Source organism: Hyalella azteca, unplaced genomic scaffold (genome assembly GCF_000764305.2).
Source record: "Hyalella azteca isolate HAZT.00-mixed unplaced genomic scaffold, Hazt_2.0.2 contig13723, whole genome shotgun sequence".
Lineage (NCBI taxonomy): Eukaryota > Metazoa > Arthropoda > Malacostraca > Amphipoda > Hyalellidae > Hyalella > Hyalella azteca.
Genome location: NW_025943634.1, coordinates 158,708 through 177,098, shown reverse-complemented (window position 1 = coordinate 177,098; position 18,391 = coordinate 158,708). Strand labels below are relative to the sequence as shown.

Sequence of the window (18,391 nt, the reverse complement as noted above, 5' to 3'; positions counted from 1 at the left end):
CTGAAGATAACACATTATAGTATTTACTATTGCTTGACTGTGTTCCGAATGTGCAATTTAGTGAATAATTATACTAAATTATCTCTAAAACTATAATGTTGATGTAAAATATATGCAGTTATATTATAAAAAATTTTGCATTATCTTCAAGTATTCATAAATAATAGTCTTGACAGTGAAGAATGTACTAAAGTCAATTGCATTTCTTTGCTAATACATATCATCACATGTCTATGTTGCAGAGAGGACGATTTCTGCATGAATTTTCTCGTGATGCTCCAAATCTTTTTAAAATAAAGTTAAATGCATGGAATACTCGTCTGAGTTCACACAATCCAATAAGTTATGTAGTCAGCTGATAGTAATGCTTTCACACGTCTGTAAAATATTTAAATATTCGGTGATTAAACATCAGAATCGTTAAAATATCCCTTGTTCATGTAGGTTTTCCTGCCGAATTAAAAGAAAAATTATTAAATTTGAACAGTAAAAATGATCTATTTCGATCGAAGCTGATTTTTGGACAGAAATTGCATTCAAAACATAGGATGTAGTTTGTATAATCCACGTGCTGCTTGTGCGTTCAATTACATTTAACTTTCGATTATTCACTCTTCCATTTTAGGCCTCATCCTTGAAACCAAATTTCAGATAACATAACTGAAATATGAAGCGTACTTGGTTAACCATCTGCTCTCCCCAAAAAAGTTGAAATTTGACTTTTTTGGTTTTAAAACGCGCATTTTTATGCGTATTTGTTGTCGTGTAGAATTACTCAATGGTTTTATATGTGAAAAAGAGCGTTCTATGCAGCACATAAAAAAATGAAGAAAACATTTAAAGTAAATTTTTATTTAATTCCTTCGTATCATGATTTAATTTTGATATAAAATCGTCCACAAGAGTTTCATAATTTTGCTTTAAACGTCCCCAATTTTTCCTCGACTAGTCTGTTTAACTTAACATTCAACATTCCACTTATTTTAAGTAATAAATTATTATTTTTAACAATCAACTCATTTTTAGTTTTAACATTAATTTTTAACATTCAACTTATTTTTAGTATTAACTTATTATTTTTAACATTCAACTTATTTCTAGTATTAACTTATTATTTTTAACATTCAACTTATTTCTAGTATTAACTTATTATTCTTAACATTCAACTTATTTCTAGTATTAACTTATTATTCTTAACATTCAACTTATTTTTAGTATTAACTTATTATTTTTAACATTCAACTTATGGCGCTCCTCGATACGCCCCTCCTCCTTATCAGATTTTTTTCTTCCTGTGATACCAGACTGGAAGTGCCACAGAAATTTTTATCCGAATTTGTATTAAATCTTGCATTATTTTGTGGTTTGTTGAACTTAGATGAGTGGGCGCTGTTCTTATCAGTCATCTAAAAAATTATACCCAATATAATTTTTATAACAATTGATTTATTTTCATTTCTTGGCGTTGGATGGTTGCTTGCAATTTGTTTAATATTGTTGGTCATCACATTTCTGAAATTGTTACTTGAAATTTAAATTTTTGTTTTAATGGTGATTACAGCTTCAGTTTTTGTCACGATTTTTACGATGGATTTGTGTAAATACTGTGTTTAATTTTGAATTTAAATATAATCTTCTATAATCTATAATCTATAATAATATAATAATCTAATAAAATCTATATTCTATAATCTATAATCGGCGTTGCGAGTTATTCCGTTATAAGCAACCATTTAAATTTTTCACTTATAGTTTGCCTGTAAAATTGATGTAATTTCAATTGACGCAATTTTTCTTCATTCGTCTTAGCTTAAGACAGCAAGGAACAGTATCTTTAATAATAAAGTAATATAAAGTCTACACAACATGTTTCTCACGGAGCTTCTTTATATTTAAGTTCTAAACTTATACTTCAGTTTTTGGTTTAAAAATTGAATTTCTACAATTTACGGAGTCAAGATTCCATTGCTTATGTTCGAAATCGTAATTTCTGTGCCATTTATAAGTCATCTTATCAAATTTCTCAATTTTCTGAACCGCCAAATTAAATTCTCCGTTAGTAATGCCGCTGCGAGGTTCCAAGACAGAAGATTTATTTGGGCCTCCAATTAAGTCCAGATCCTCCATTAAAACTCCACTTATTGAAATAAAACATTCAAACCTAAAATTATACCAGAATACCTAACAATTCTCCAATTTTGAATTCTTGAACTTTCAATTAGAAAATCTTCCTTTATGCATTTCAAAATTTTAAATTTCGTATTTCGTGAGTACGAAATCATATTGTATTTTATTTTTATATTTTATTATATTTATGTAATTAGAGCTTTTATATATAAAATTCATGAATTTTAAATGACTATCAGAAGTTGCCAGATCACTTGTAATGGATTATTCTTCGTCAATTCTATGAATTATTTTTCTTAGTACTTGCGTATTGGCAATTTGCAATCTTTTTGAAAACAGGACCAGAAAATCATTCGTTCTTTACAGGTCAATTGTTTCTGTGCAGTACTCAGGAGTCGTGACCGCTAATGAGGCCGATAGATAAAGTCCCGGGGAGAGTGTATTGGATTTCGGATTATTTCTGGATTTGTGGAAGCTGCATGGTGATTGTTTGTTAGTCTTTGGTTCGAACATTACCATCCGAAGCAAGACAATCATTGTCAGCCTGACGTTCTTTGTTATTTCAATCAGTGTTCTCGTGTAAATGACTTATCAACTGCAGGTCGACTGCAACGAATTTTCTCCTTTCGTACATTCTGTAATTGAGCAGCAAAGGCAGTTTGGTTTCAGTTCCGGATTACATCGTCAATCAGAAAACACCTGAATAGAACTGTTTCCGGTGAGGCGTATGCCTGCTTGATTTATTAGATGCAGTTCTGTTTCATCAGTAAATGTTAGGTCAGCAAATGAAGAAGCAAGTGAACACTGCAATGGATGCAATGCCTCAGGTTGTGAAGCAACTTTTCCACCGCATCCTGCCTTCTGCTGACGCTGGCAGATTTCACAAGAGTGGTGGCTCTGGTGATTCAGGTAATTTCTGACATTTATAAATTTCTGTATGGCATTTTTCTTTGAAAATCCATTTTCTTTTTCGAATTTCCATTTTTTTCCTTGAATATTCGTTTTCTTCATCGAATATCCGTGCGTTACTAATTTTTTAATGAACTTTTTAATCTGGTGTATTGTAATCAACATTATTATAATTGCTTTAGACCTAAATTGAATGATGATAATGATGATCAAAAAAAGAAGATCATTAGTGGTTTTTCAACGGTTCGCAGCATATGCCGGGGTAATATGGCTCTATTTCATGTCAAATATTCATATTGCGACGCCCCTAGACTGCTTATGGCCTTGTTAGTGTCAACCCTTCATGCACATGAACACAAGTCCCTCTTCTTTTTGCTCTGTAAGGCTATTCTTACCTGAATGTGTAAATAAATCGCCCTCAAATATCTTGGTATCTTCACAAAATTTCTTCTCTTCCAAACTGAAATTTCGGTTCACCGTGTCACCAGACGACGGAGGCTCGGCGCATTCAAATTGCCATTAATGGCATAGTCAACCCTTGCCATATTCGCAGGTCTTGTTTAATTGGAACTCGTGCTTTACGACGCTTCATAATTATGTTTTAAAGCACCATGGTGTAGTCTGTGCGTGTCTTGTGTGTAGTCTGTACATTATATATAATAATTTTAATGCTGTAAATTATGTTCATAACACTGCAGTTTCTTCGATGCCTCAAAATAAATTCTTGTCCTAAAATGTTTGTTAATGCTGAAAAGTATTGACTTCATTGAACTTTAAAACTTACCTCTTGCTGACTGTTGTGTTAAATAGTAAATTTCGTAACGTTCTGATGTACGTATTGAGAAGTTATACTTATCTGGGCGAAAACTGTATAACATACTTATTGAATTTTTACTGGCCATGTGGTAAATCAATTAAATTTTTATTCTACCAGTTCTTTATATTAGGTAATAAATGATCCTTTTTAATCTAGCGAAAAACATATATTAATGATAGCTTAGTAGCATCTTGCACTTGGAATCCCATGCTTTTATTAAAATTTTTCTGTTTTCTCAATGGCCTTACGTTTACCATTGCTCCTCATATTTTTTGGAGCAAGTTTACCTTGTAATTCGAAGTCACTGCAGCCGTTTGTCCAGAACTCACGCGATTCGATACAATATCTACGGAGCGGCCGCCATTCTTCGCTGGCCTAACGAGACAACTCTACGAATATCTCCTACATTGCCAATCAATACAGGCTGCTGCGTTGCGAAATTGCATCCTCAAAACTTCACCGCTCTCATATTGAGTGCAGAATGCAATATGTGAAATTCTTCCCTGCCGGAACTGTTTCACTTTGCTCTTCTGTGTCTTATTTTGGATTTCTTCCTGGATTCGATGAACTGAAACCTGTGTGGCAATTTTCTCCAGCTCAACGAGTGCTCCGTCTTGGGAAATTCATGTTTCCCGAGTTATAAGTTGTTGTGTCATGATTGTAATAATTGACTATGAATTAAGTTCTATGCGACCGAAACCTCTGCAAAATACAATTAAAATTCATTTTTTTAATTAATAACGGAATGGTTATCAATTAAATTATTTTTCAACGATTGTATTATTTAAGAATCATCAATATGAATCATCTAAATGAATCATCATTTGGATTCATTTCGTATACAAGATCTATCTGCATTTTACACAAATCTTTTATCCTCGAACTTCCTAATTTGGACTTATATTTCTTGACAAACTTGATCGTTTTTCTAGATGTTACGGCACATAGCAATAATATTGATAAAATTGTGCATGCGAATCTCGGTTGAAGTTTAGACTAAATGTTCCTTATTATGTTGGTCTCAAATGTCTTGTTACTATTCGGCTGGAATGAATCAATTGAATGCTTGAAAACTGATCATCTCTGAGCGTTAACTGTTATTTGAATGTCTAAGAGAAGTCATTTGAATTAAGAAACATTCAGTCATGCTATTAAAATCCACCAAAAGTTTGGCTTTTCTTTGCGCATTTTATTTTCTATCGCGTTATGGAGCGTTTGGGCTTTCTAACATCAGCTGCTCGAGGCTGAACAAGTTATGCTCTCTATATTTAGGCAGCAGTTCATCCTCATACATACGCCCAAGACGAACCTTGTGTAGCTATCCTGTAAGGCCAACCTCCCAAACCCTTACGTGACTTGATGAATCTAGTCGCAAATTGCCGAACCAGAGTGACTTTGCATGACAATTCTTGCTGGAACGTGACATGTGAATAACGATTGATGTTCGATTGTGGTGCATGATTCAAGTAATCTATTGAGGAAAATCCGTGCACCATTTCCTTCAGGAGGTATTTAAACGTACGCTAAGTATATCGAACTAATTTTCAATACCTGATTCACGCCTCACGTTTTCGGTGGTATTTTCAACCTCCACATCATTGAGGTTTAGACTCAACCTTCCTCCTCACCACCTACCACTTGTATCGGGCTACACGAGTCTGTTACGTCTCATCCTTGTAGCGCTCCATAGAATTAGCAACCTCTACATCACTGAGGTTTAGACTCAACCATCCTCGTCACCACCTACCACTTGTATCGGGCTACACGAGTCTGTTGCGTCTCATCTCGTAGCGCTCCATAGAATTAGCAACCTCTACATCATTGAGGTTTAGACTTAACCATCCTCGTCACCATCAGGCTCGTGTACGTCTCATCCTTGAAGCACGCCTTAAGGGGAGTGGCGGTCTAGCTTGCCCTTATTCGTATATATTGCCGGCGCTTGAACCTTAGACTCTAGAGAGCCCTTAGCACTTATTGACCCAGCGTTACTTAGGTTAAATGCTCAGAAACTATTGTCTATAATTTTGAATCTTAATGTATCGTTAATTGGGAAGTAGTTTTCTATAACGAATGAATCATTAATTTTGTTGAGATTAGTTACCATTGTTTCATTCACTCGTAAGAGGCAGGTTCTCGAACAACTCAATCATAGTTTGATCAAAATTATCATGATGATAATAAAAGTTAGTAGTACTAGTTGATATTTTTTTAAACTCACTGCGATGTCTTGTCTTACATTTATGTGTCAATCGTTTCACCAGACATCCGTTACCCTGCCCAGGTTTTTCATGTATGACTGGGCACCTTAATTGGCTTCAATAATTATGTATTTATTTTTTGACGGAAATACTAATGAGTAAGTTTAACACCTGAACCTTCAGCAAGGAATCATTCTCGCCAGGTTTGTGCCCCAAGCCTTTATAATGTGTTTGCTGTAATGAATTATAATGATATATTTATAAAATTATTTATATTATAATTAAATTTTGCTAGCAATTATATACTTTGAATTAAAAATTTCAAAAATTTTTTTACTTGCTTTTTTAAAATCTCTCTTAAAGATTATATAGTTATGAGCTAACATATAAATTGAAGGCAAAGATGAGATTTATTAGGAAATCTTATTCCTGTAATGAAACAGGAAATTGAAGATTTCACCTCGACATTGGTTTTTGTATACAATGTCAGTAATCTTTGTTTACTTTCCGCATTCGATGAATTAGCTCTAAAATTATTCACGGATTAACATATGCAGCATTTAGTGTTGATTCGTGTATCCATTATCTTTTACTCCAAGAATTTCACAGTCACTCCATTTTATCGCGAATACTTGATAACGCGTCCCTTGTACTCTTTTGAATAAGTATGTGAACATCGATTTCTTTCGCCCTGCCGACGCTCCCATTCCTAAATGAATTAAACTGAGCTCTGTGTACCCTGAGCTCTGCGTATACTGAACCCTGAGTAGACTGAGCCTCATCTCTCATTCATGATGCTCTCAGTAGCGCATTTCCTTAGGCTAGAACCGAGTCTCAGCGTGGCCTGAGCTGCCCTTCTACATGGCTTTACTTTCCCAAAATTAGACAAGACTCTCTTCAATATTATGCCTAACTATGCATTATTATTGTCATTAAAAAACTTCTCACTCAGCCAAATTTAGCTCACTTACTCCTGAACTATGTCCTCGGAAGTTTCGACTTAGACTCTTGAATTCCATAATCATCGTGACTCGTATCTATGTAGTTTCTGGTTTCTTAGTCTATTAGACTTCCTTTGGAATTTAGACTTTTAGACTATTTAAACTTCTATTTAGACTTCATGTTAGTTGTTATCAAGCAAACAATTTCATTAGCATTTATCCAAGCATTTTGTCTGCCCAAAGCCGCTCATTACCGATGAAAATAATGAACACATTTTATGGTGTTTCTAATGAAGTAACCCAGAATATACTTTATTAATGATAACTTATCTTCATTAGAATGTCATTTCCACGTGACGCCTTTGTCTTTATTGTTGATTGTGTCAGCAATGTTGTAGCAGGGCTACAACGTATTGTTTCTGCAGTCTCAGCATTGTATCTCGAAGCAGGACATGTCTTACGATTCCTCGTCCACGGTGCTGAAGAAATACGCTTCAGGGTGCACTCTTAGGGAGAAGTTTCCACCAAGTGTTTCCGGGGTGACCCAAGTTTTCCACTTAAGCTCAGGTTCTTTTGTCCACCAAATAGCTCTTTATTATGGCAGTTTAGCGCCTGAAAATTCCGTCCTTTCGACGTTTGTTTCCATTGTTCAGTTCGCTGGACGCAACTCCGCAACGAACTTCTGGCAATTTGGGTAAATTCGAAACATGTTTCTCTTCAAAGAGCATTATTTCCCTCATTAAATGCTCCCGCTTGTGTCCAAGATTTTTCCTGCCATTTGTCGCATGAACATTTGGAGTCAATATTATATTTTTCACCTAAAAAATACATATTTATAGAAAGAATTTTCTTTTAAATTATGGAATTTAGCCACGAATAGTCTCTCCTTTAAAATTTTTGTTGACCTTAACAGCAACTCGAGTTGAGATTTCACACGTTTTTCTACAGACGAGAAAATAACTGAAATAGCCGTTGAGTGTAAGGGGGTCCAGCGTTACCCATCATCGATTTTAGACTGCATCTGAACAACTCTCGTTTCGAGCCGCTTCGTGAGACATTTCAAGTTTGAGTATTTTGTTTTATCTATTGTTCTTATTCTTCTCCTTGTGCTAAAGAAACAAAAAAGCTGGAAAATACCTGACACATGCACATCCCAAAGTTTTGGTAGCTATTGACCAATTTGCTTATCCTACGGCTCTGTGTGATCCGGCAAAACTTTTTGTGGTCCAAGCTGCCTTCCTGAAACTGCTCCTGTTTCTAGCCAGCTTTATTCGGCATAGCTAATTTCTAGTGCAAGACACTAGGATTTTATTATTCAATATGTGATATTGTGTCTACAAGAATTCGGGCACGTCTCATTTGTTTTATCGGTTCTCCCGTGCAAGTCATTTCCTTTGTCGGTTAGGTTACGACTGACTAAAATAAGTTTACGCTCCCATTATTATACCTCGATAAAAAAACTTTTCATTCTCTTCCTCTGTTTTATTACTTGAATCCTTATATTTTGTCTTAATATGAAATAGAAAATCGTTGTCCAAAAAAGGCCACTTTTCATTGCCGTGGCAGAAACCGCTCCGACCCAACACCTGAAAATGCGGCCACATGCGCCGCGTAACTGCATCGTCGCACTAAGTTTCACTGCCCCAGAATATGGCAATATTGCAGAACTTTTTACTTGCTCTTAAAAGCTACATGGAAATCCTTTTACGCTTGCTTTTGTCCGCTCATGCCCAACCGATTAGCCTCAACTCCTCACATCCGCTTAAATTTTGCATTCTCGTGAAAATAGAGGCGTTAAAGTTGACGACTTCCCAGCAACTCGATCTATGGACCCTGTTCCTCATTGATTATTTCTGCGCTGCTTCTGGATCCTCTATGGGTTAATTCTTGCTAATTATTTTTATTAAAAAAATATGTTTACGACAATAAAATGAACTTCGTTGTGCGAAACTTCACTTACAAGCTAGGGTTTCCAATTTTGTTTTTTAAAATTAAAAAATATTTAGTATCCAATTTGACGCAAACAGTGCAATATCATGTACTCATTCATAGCCCTCATCCCTGTGTCGCTTCCCTCCTACATTTTTTGTCGCATCTCTCCCTTATATCCCTCATCATTTTGATTTTTTCAAGTTGTCTCTTTACTCCTTTTTCCTTTCATATTATACATGGTAACATTTATTTTTCTCTCCTATTTTTCCATTTCTTGTCCACTGATCAATAAATGGATCAATCATCTATACTATTCCTTTTAGTCTCACCCTCATTACTAGTATTAATAGTATAATAGTAACCCTCATTTAGCCTAACCCTTATTCGTTATTTTAGCTTCTTTCACTCTAACTCATGAAATTTCCATCGGCAGCTTCCATCATCCTGTAGGCTTGTCCAGTCCAGTCTCCCCCTGTAACGCCTCTGCGTAGGTGAAGTCTTTCCACTCGGACATAAAACACGCGGTTCGATTGTTTTGTTGGCAAGCTCCTGAAAACACTCGCCCCGCAACACACAAAAGATTTAAATGGATCTGACTCACACAAAGCTGCCAAATGGAGGATCTATCCTTACCCTTGCAGTGTAACTCTGTTTCTCTCATATCCAGGCCTTCAAAGAAACTGAAAGTTGCAGTGTAACTCTGTTTCTTTCATATCTAGGCCTTCAAAGAAACTGAAACTTCTCCCCTCAAAACCAATAGATTGCTGTTGCTTGATATTTATCAAAATGCGGGTATTCTATTTCCGTCGTTCAATATGGCATTGCTAGTTCTATAACAAAGGCTGGGAAGTATCCGAACTATGGAGTTTACAGCACTCTAACCATTTGAGTTCTTATATCCACTATTTAATCTGAAATTATATGTATAAGAGTAAGCATTTGAAATTATAATATTTTTGAAGACCTAATATGTTTTCAGTGTAATAGATCGTTCCGCGTAATAAGGCTTTTTAGAGCATTTTTATCGCATTTTCTCATTTATGAAAAAATGCACTATTGTGCTCGCCATGTCCGTCTGTCCGTCCGTGACTTCATGTTTTCGTCGACGAGAAAATTCGCTCTCTGTCACTCACTGCAGTGAGTACTGAGTTATATTTTTTTGCTATTGCTAACAGCTGTATCAATGAATCAAAAGCTTTCCTTCACTCCCACGGTAGTCTGCTTTTTTTGCGCCCACGGTAAAAGATCTACCTTTACAATTTCCATGTTTGATATTTTTTGTTCACTATCATCGTAAAAAATAAAAAATTATTCTTTCCACTAGCTGCGTAATTCGGTTTTTGCAGCTTGGGACCCATAAAACGTCATAAATTTATGACGTCCAAATCGGAAGATTACTTTTTCCACTGGACACGCTGTCTTTACGTTGGTCGTTGACTCAAAGATCACTCCCTGCTCCACCTGACGCCGATAATTTCTTGTTATTTTTTTCAAGGATCTCTATAACATCAATATTTTTGACATTCCTTCAATTATGTGCAAATGTGAGTTCAAGCTTTTGAGGCTTGATGAATATTACAGTCATAGTGATAACAGCTTTATTTAATCGAATATAAATCAATCATGTAGAGAGACGCATCATCTATTTCGTGCGAAAAACAGATCAGTGGGTGCACCGTACGACATTTTCCTGACTAAGAACTGTTGAAGGAGTTTCCCACATTCCTTACGTGGAATTGTTAGCCATAGTGAGAGATTTACGATGCCTTAGCAGGAGCAAGTATGCGGCAGACAGCGTGTCGCGCCGTCCTCGCTGATGAATGTCGCTCTTGGTCGCGTTTACTTTGAACCCGTCATGGAAAGCGGCCGTGAAAACCCCGTAGTTGAATTGACAAGAACCAGGATGTAACATTTTTTTTATACTGATACTATCAGGCATCTCCATAATTTAAAATAGGAAAACATTTCAAAAATAAATTCTCCTCAGAAACTGTTGAACGACGTCTTTATTCTATGTGGTTTCAGCCATTGGAATGTTCCAGAAAATAATTATATATCGCTCAAATCCTGGAGAAATGAAACGCATTATATGGTGTGTGGTGAATGGCTTGCCTGGGCAATAACTCGGTGTCAGGAGTATTTGCCAAACCAAAAATTCAGTGTTATGGATTTGGGTTGTACAGAAATTTCAAAGCCAATTGAGGGATTGTTAATGAGCTCGAGAATTACTTGGTAACTCAATCAATGTACCTGAAATTTCGATAGACATTAATCCGTGGGCGTTATTCGAGTCGAGTTGTAGTTTCATTTTTTTTTTTTCATCAAGAAAATTTATCTTTTCTAGTAAAAAAATTTTCATTTGACCAAAAAGTGTTTTATTTTAGCTTTTTTCGTGAAAACTGACAACTTAATTTAAAAAATTGTTAATGGGCCCGTTGACTGTGAATCGACGGCCAAAGAGTAGTTATTGATATTATGACGCCTATTGCTGGCCCTGGGCTTTGTATCCAAAATTTATCAGAAATGTTTTAATAATCTTATTGGTGTTAAATTAATTTTAACGGGAGTCCTATTGAATGACGGTTATATTTTCATTTTATTGTAATGTACGCGTCTTTCATTCTGAGGAATGATGCACACTACACGTTTTTCTCCCGGTAATAAATATTGAGTTACTGTCTTGTTTTGGTGCATCTCTAACACCATGCCTGTGTACCGACCGCGAAGTTCTTGCGTCCGAGAAACTTTACCAATAACGTTCAGTATTTACGTACACCTGGCGCACGACACAAACTGCGCTGGTGTCGATCCGAACGTCGTAAAACACAGGCTTTCAAACTGACCCCTCCAGAATATTTGAAAAAAATCGAATCAAGGGTACAGGACAAAATATAGTTTAGAAGTGAAAAACCCTATTAATTATTAACGAGTTTCCTGCGGCTTGAGAATGGGTTCGGTGACTGTACTGATCTGAAAATATTTGCCGGGCAAGAGGTCTGATAATCGATTGAAGTTTTTTTCTGAGACTTTTAACTCGGTTTACTGTAATATTGAATGTGGAAAGTATTTTTGCTGCTAGTATTTAAATCAAATTGACCTTTTGCTTATTTGTACTTGAATTAATGGGAAATCGCACACCGAGAAACGAGTGATACTTTTTTCAATTAGCGATGCCTTTTTTGCCTTTGAGTAGATCGTCCTGACGCACTTCGATCGGCTCAGCCAAAGAGCTTATCAGTGCTACGTTTGCTCACTGTTCGTGCTGTGGATAGAGAAGTGTCTTACTATTTGGACAATATTACCATTCATTTTTCCTGAGTGCATGTTTTTGGATGAGAATTGAATTGTTTGGCTGTATTTTTAAAGCACTATTAACACACTATAAATTAAGTGTTCTGGAGCGTTTGGCTCTGTTCGTGCACTTGCGGGTTCCGCGGATTTCGAATATCAGGCAACCCGTAGGCGTCTTCCTGCTAGGGCGCTAATCATGCTAATGCGCTACCGCTAATCTAACGATCGCTTACCTCATTAAGAGCCTAATTTGCCGATAATTTCATCTCTGATATTGCTGTGCTCGCGCCGCACTATTAACAACGTCAATGTCTATCGCATGCAGAATTTGCAGCCTCGCATCGTCGGAAGAAGCAGTTGCGTGGAACCTGAACTTTCAACGTAGAGTTTGATAACTTTTAAATTCTCCTTAGCCTTTCACATCGGGCTAAAATATTTCATTTATTTCGACTCGAGTGAAATAATAAAATGTTGCGAATCGTCACAAATGTTTGAACTGTGTTTTTAATTACCTTTAGCGGGACATTGCTGCCAGACTATTTTGTCAATGCTTTGTAGGAATTTCCAAGGACGAAATGTCTATATTTATTTCGATAACATTTATATAAGTTATACACTTCGCACATCTCTCTGAGCGACAAAAAATCCTCAAGACTTGTCCTCCTCGAATGAATTAATTTGTTATCTTAACAAATCGAAAATAATCGAGACTGATTGCGAAATTCCCGGTTTTAGTTAAGGGAATAAAATATAATAAGACTGCTGAGTAAAATCAGCATTAAAAGGGCACATAATGTTCAAAATATTCGTCGGCAAGTAACAATTTTTTTTTTATTCATTATCGTCACAAAATCAATTAACAGTATAAGATGGATTTTGAGGCAATGGCCAGATACTCATTCATGCAAGAGTATTCACTCTCAATTATTATTATTATTATAATATTACTCAATAACATTCTATTTTCAATCTCCTTACTCCTGATATGGGCTGACTTGGTCAAGTCTATATAAAATATATTGTAAAAGTTAATCTATAGTGAAGCCACTATTTACAGCGTTGACCATTAACCTGGCACTAAATCACCGGCCATTGAACGCTTCCCTTTAACATGTCTCGCGGTGGACCATCAACACTGCTTCTCCTCGCTCCTTAATGTTATTTATCCTTGTGATCTTATGGATTTGCGGTGAAAATATTGAACTTTACTATCTAATTTTAGTTTACGATCTAATTTTTAGTCGTTACTAATATTAACTATATTGATGAAGACATAGAAGAGACGTTCGCTCCATTCTTAGCGTATGTCTGGATGTTAACTAAACATTTCAATGAAGTTCATGTTAGGAAAAGGATTAAAGGTTTTGGTTGATATGATTTTTATTCCTATCGTATTTCCTTCATCATTCATATTAAAATTTTCCCAATTTCTTGAGTGATAGCTTGCACTGCTGTTGAGTTTGATCCACAGTAATTTATTTGCTTATAGACGCATTTGAATTGAAACCGATGCATGATTTCGATTCATTCAAGTATATTTTCTTCATTTTTTGACCAGCATCGACGGATAAGGCTTTCTTGCCACAGTGAATAAAAACTCTCGCCATTGTTTGCAGAGAACGTTCATTGTTCCTTCGTTCATTGAAAGTATTTTATATTGCTCAGCTTATCTCCATTGATTGTTCATCGATGCAAATACATAAAAAGGTTGTGTTGTGGACATTTTGGCATGAGTTTATGTTCATGTGAGTTGTTTTGTTTGTACTCTTACACTCTCAGTTTGTACTCAAGACGAATTAGAGCATAATGGGTTAGGATAATAACTTTGCAGATTTCAGATGCAAACACTAGATAGAATACATTTATAATTTGATAATCTAGGAATAAGATTTATTCTGCATTAAAATTCGTTCAAAAATCGTCCATGAGATGCATCTCATATTTTAACGTCGATCATCGAACCAAAGATTCGTTTTTATACGGTTTATCGTAATTTATTAGCGAGTTTAAATTAGGCTTTCCAAGATTAAATTGTTTTAATGTTCATATGAATTTGTGCTACGCTGCCTAGCTACAATTTAAACATATTCTGCTGGATACCAAGCATAATAATATTGGCAGGTGTGATAGTGGCTGATTCATTGGCAGCCTGCAAGCTGGCCGCTATTTTCAATGACGGCTATTTGTTACCTGCCAGGGACCGTAACGCGGTCAATGTGTTTGTGGTTGTTTGTGCCCGTGTGACATTGATTGCATCTGTGTTTGTGTGGATGTCGTTCGAGCAGCGACGAATGCCATCTTCATCGATGAGTCTTCATTGATCGGCAAAGCCCCGGCACTGAACCATGCCCCGCGGAGCCCATCGTCTTGACCTCTCGCTAATTGATTGCCTCGTCCATGTCTATAAACTCCCAGCATCTGCCTGGATAGTTACATGGCTCGGCCAAGCTCTAATTCATTATTAATTTTATCTTCGCTGTTCATTTTCCTTATATTACTGAGCTACATTTTCCCATACCTGTTGTAAGCTTCATTATTATCAAGCACATCATTTGCTACTCAGACTTCAATAGTTCCGTATAGCTACATCGTTGGCATGGATTTGTCAATTGAGTCAACAAAACTGGCCTCGAATCAACGGTTGGAATTCGGTCATACGCGCCTGGAATGCTGAGCTGACGCACGACTCTAATTTGGGGTCAGATTCTCCAGTTACTGCACATATTCAACAAAATTGAGGATTGGAAGACAATTTGTATGAAATTTCGTACGTCGAGACACCTACTACTTTCATTTCATGGTTGAGTGCGTTTAATTTAGGATGTAATTATTTGCGCAAATCTTTTCATTTATAAAATTACGAAATTATTATAATCCAATTTGTAAAATGCTGAAAGGTAATTGAGAACATATTAAAACGACGTGAGCTTAATTAACAATATTTCAGATTAATCTTCCTACAGCACAGCCTTCTATTGTGGTTCTGTAAGTCGCATCCAGTGGGAACAGTTTGTGGGAGACTCTTATAATCCTTTCGCTTAAAATCAATCACGCGGAAACGTTCACTATGATTTTAATTGTTTTTTTATAAACAATCACTATGCTCATAATTTCTGCTGCAACTGCACTAATCGAGCATTTATTCGGCGCCATTGTTAGAGTGTCGTCGGTGCCGGCGCGGTCCCTGGTCTGAGGTGGGGGGCGGCGCCCTTTAGGGGTGACCGTCATCAGGTAATGGCGACGTGGGAAGGCGTGACATGCTAGGGAATATCGCTGACCCTCTCTAAACAGGAGCTGCTACCTCGACTTGGACTGCTACGCTTCAAACTTAAACTGCTCTCTTGGTATAAAGTATAAACTAAAGTTTATTCGCGAACAGAAATACTCGGTCAGCTGAATTTACATTTCCGACTAGAGGGCCTCCGCATGTTTACAGTCGCGAAAACTGGAAATGCATCTCTCCCGCAAATACGTAATAGCGGCTTTGCCAACGAAACCCGTTTCATCAGATAAAGCTTCTTCGTCAACTGAAAGGCCTAAAGCTTTTCGTTTGCTGAAACTTATCGTAAGTGGATGTTTCTTTTTCATCTTTAAATGGATCATATTTAAATGGATCATCTTTCTTTTGGATCATCTTTAAAATTAAATGTGCGATTTACAAGTTGGGGCTCACATACCAGAATTCACTATAGCACTAGATGCAAATTTTCGACACTGGTTATTTACTGAACTTAACAGCATCGTCCACTGAACCTTCTTCGTCAGCTAAAGTTTCTTGTTGTCGCTTCCTCGTCACCACATGATGGAGGCTCAGAGCTTCTTCCTGACAACGAGCGATCGAAACACACAATGGCCGGCAATTTAGTTCCTGTCATTACGAGCTGGGTTGGGATTGCAATTAGGATAACGAGCTATAACGATGCTCGTCATGAGTTATTTCTTATGATGAAAGAGAAGCGCTGCAGGCGTTGAGCTGACAACATTAAGTTTTAATCGCTACGTTCCCAACGCAGGATTTTTTATTCGATATCTCTTTCTTCAGTTCCTCAGTTTCAGTAGTTATCAGTATATTCAGTATCTCATTGTCCATATTTAACTGAGGCGACTACTTCAGCGCAGAAAAATACTTTCTGATATTGGAGTTTAATTAACCGAATAGTCGTTGCAGCCGGTTTTTAAAATTCATCGGCCAAAACAAATTATGAAGCTAGCCAATGTGGATATCCTGCTTCCAATATTGTTTGAAACGGTGCACGTGCGTCTATTAAAATTGCAGCTGCTCATATTAAAAGAATTGCTATGCAGAAATTCTTTCATCGCCCTGTTGGTTGTGTGCACCATTTAACGCCGAACTTTCCGGAGATTTTTACCACAAGCATTTGACTTTGATGGAGTGGGCAGGACGTATGTACCTACCTAGAGTCAAGCACATGGAATAAAGTCTCATGAAAAGTTCAAAGTTTTCTATTATAAATCATATGAGCGGAAATACAGAAGCGTTTTAAGGAACGGTCCGGGCGATGCCACTCATTTAAACTCATTTAAAATGCCACTCATTTAAAATGCCACTCATTTAAAATGACTCACGGTCGTCTTAATGCCAATTTATTCATTGAAATGACCAGGTTGCATGAGGATATATCCCCAGACTCGACCATTTTATTCACACGTGTTGTTCCTTAGAAGATGTCACTTGCTCCAGAGCTAAAAAAAAATTAGTTAATCTCTTTGATGCCAAGTACGGTCAAAAACCATTTTCTGGATTTCTGCACGCTCGATTACTGACCAAAATCTCCAAAAAGTTGTTTAAAAGAATATGTATATAGCCCCAGAGCATTACATTTTTATCTATGTACGATACTAAAAGATAATAATTTTTGTCTGAAAGTACACATTCATTTTTTCGGGAAGACTCTTAAATGGTTTCGTATATGCTGCAATCGGAAAATGCAATTTCGTTCTACGAGCGATCATGTATAATATAAATTAGTATTCTAAAAGTCTAAATTTGTTCAACTGCAACTACTGCTTTGTCAATTTAAGATGTTGATGTTTGAAATTGATTGAAACATCAACATTGAAACATCAACAAATAGTTGATGTTTGAGAGCAATCAACTGTCCAAGTATATATCGTTTGCTGAGTGAATGTTACGAATACCAGTCGAGTTGTAGAACAATTTACTAGTGTCAGGATTCCATCGTATGTAAAGCAATTTTGCAGTTAGAAATATGGTATTATTGCAGATTAACTACATCCAAAAAAAAAGGGTGTTTTTTCTTTTTGAATTATATGTTTTTTGGGGTGTAGATTACGAATCTGAAATCCATTTTTGGCGGTCGGCATCGGAAAACCGATTTTTTGCAATAATACCGATCACACGTAGCGCACGACATGTAAGTTACGTAACCCCCATGTTAGTAAATAAAGGTGAGTGGGTAACGTAAGTTACGTAACCCCCATGTTAGTAAGTCGCGAAAAAAATTGGTTTTCCGATGCCGACTGCCAAAAATGGATTTCAGATTCGTAATCTACACCCCAAAAAACATATAATTAAAAAAAAACACCCTTTTTTTTGGATGTAGTTAATCTGCAATAATACCAGAAATATTTCCAGTTTTATAACGTGATACAAATTTGTGCAAACTCTTCATAAAAACTTATTTTCAACTGAATATTGTAAGTTTGAAAACTCGTGATTTAGAATTTTTGGTGATTGCGTCTTTGAATGTGTTACTGCTGGAATTAGCAGTATTTTCTCTCGTATTTTCATTGCTCGAGTAGAAAAGTTTTTATGGTGCACTACGGCAAAAATCTACAGGGATCGGCCGTCAATTTAGCACAAAATATGTCTATTTGACAAAAAATAAACGATCAAATACGCATTCTCTGAAAATATTGTTCAATGTGTGCATTTTTAAGTTGCAAAAGGTGTGCAACAAACATTATTTTATTTTACAGGAGGTGAATTCTGGTATTTAGTATTCTAGTTAGATTACAGTGACTTATGAATATTTTATCACTGCTATGTAATATACCCTGCGACCACGTTTGATCTGTTCTTTTGTATGATTGGAAACATTCCAAACTGTGTTCGTTCTACATAGAAGAACTTAACTACCACAAGTGTGTAGGTTCTAAAACAGTGGTTCCCAAACTTTTTCAGGCTGGCGCCC

General features: G+C 36.3%; 1 protein-coding gene across 1 annotated transcript in view; it reads left to right on the top strand.

Annotated features, from left to right (window-relative positions):
• Nucleotides 1-18,391, top strand: part of LOC108672229 — a 107,682-nt gene that overhangs the window by 30,304 nt on the left and 58,987 nt on the right. The window lies entirely within an intron of this gene.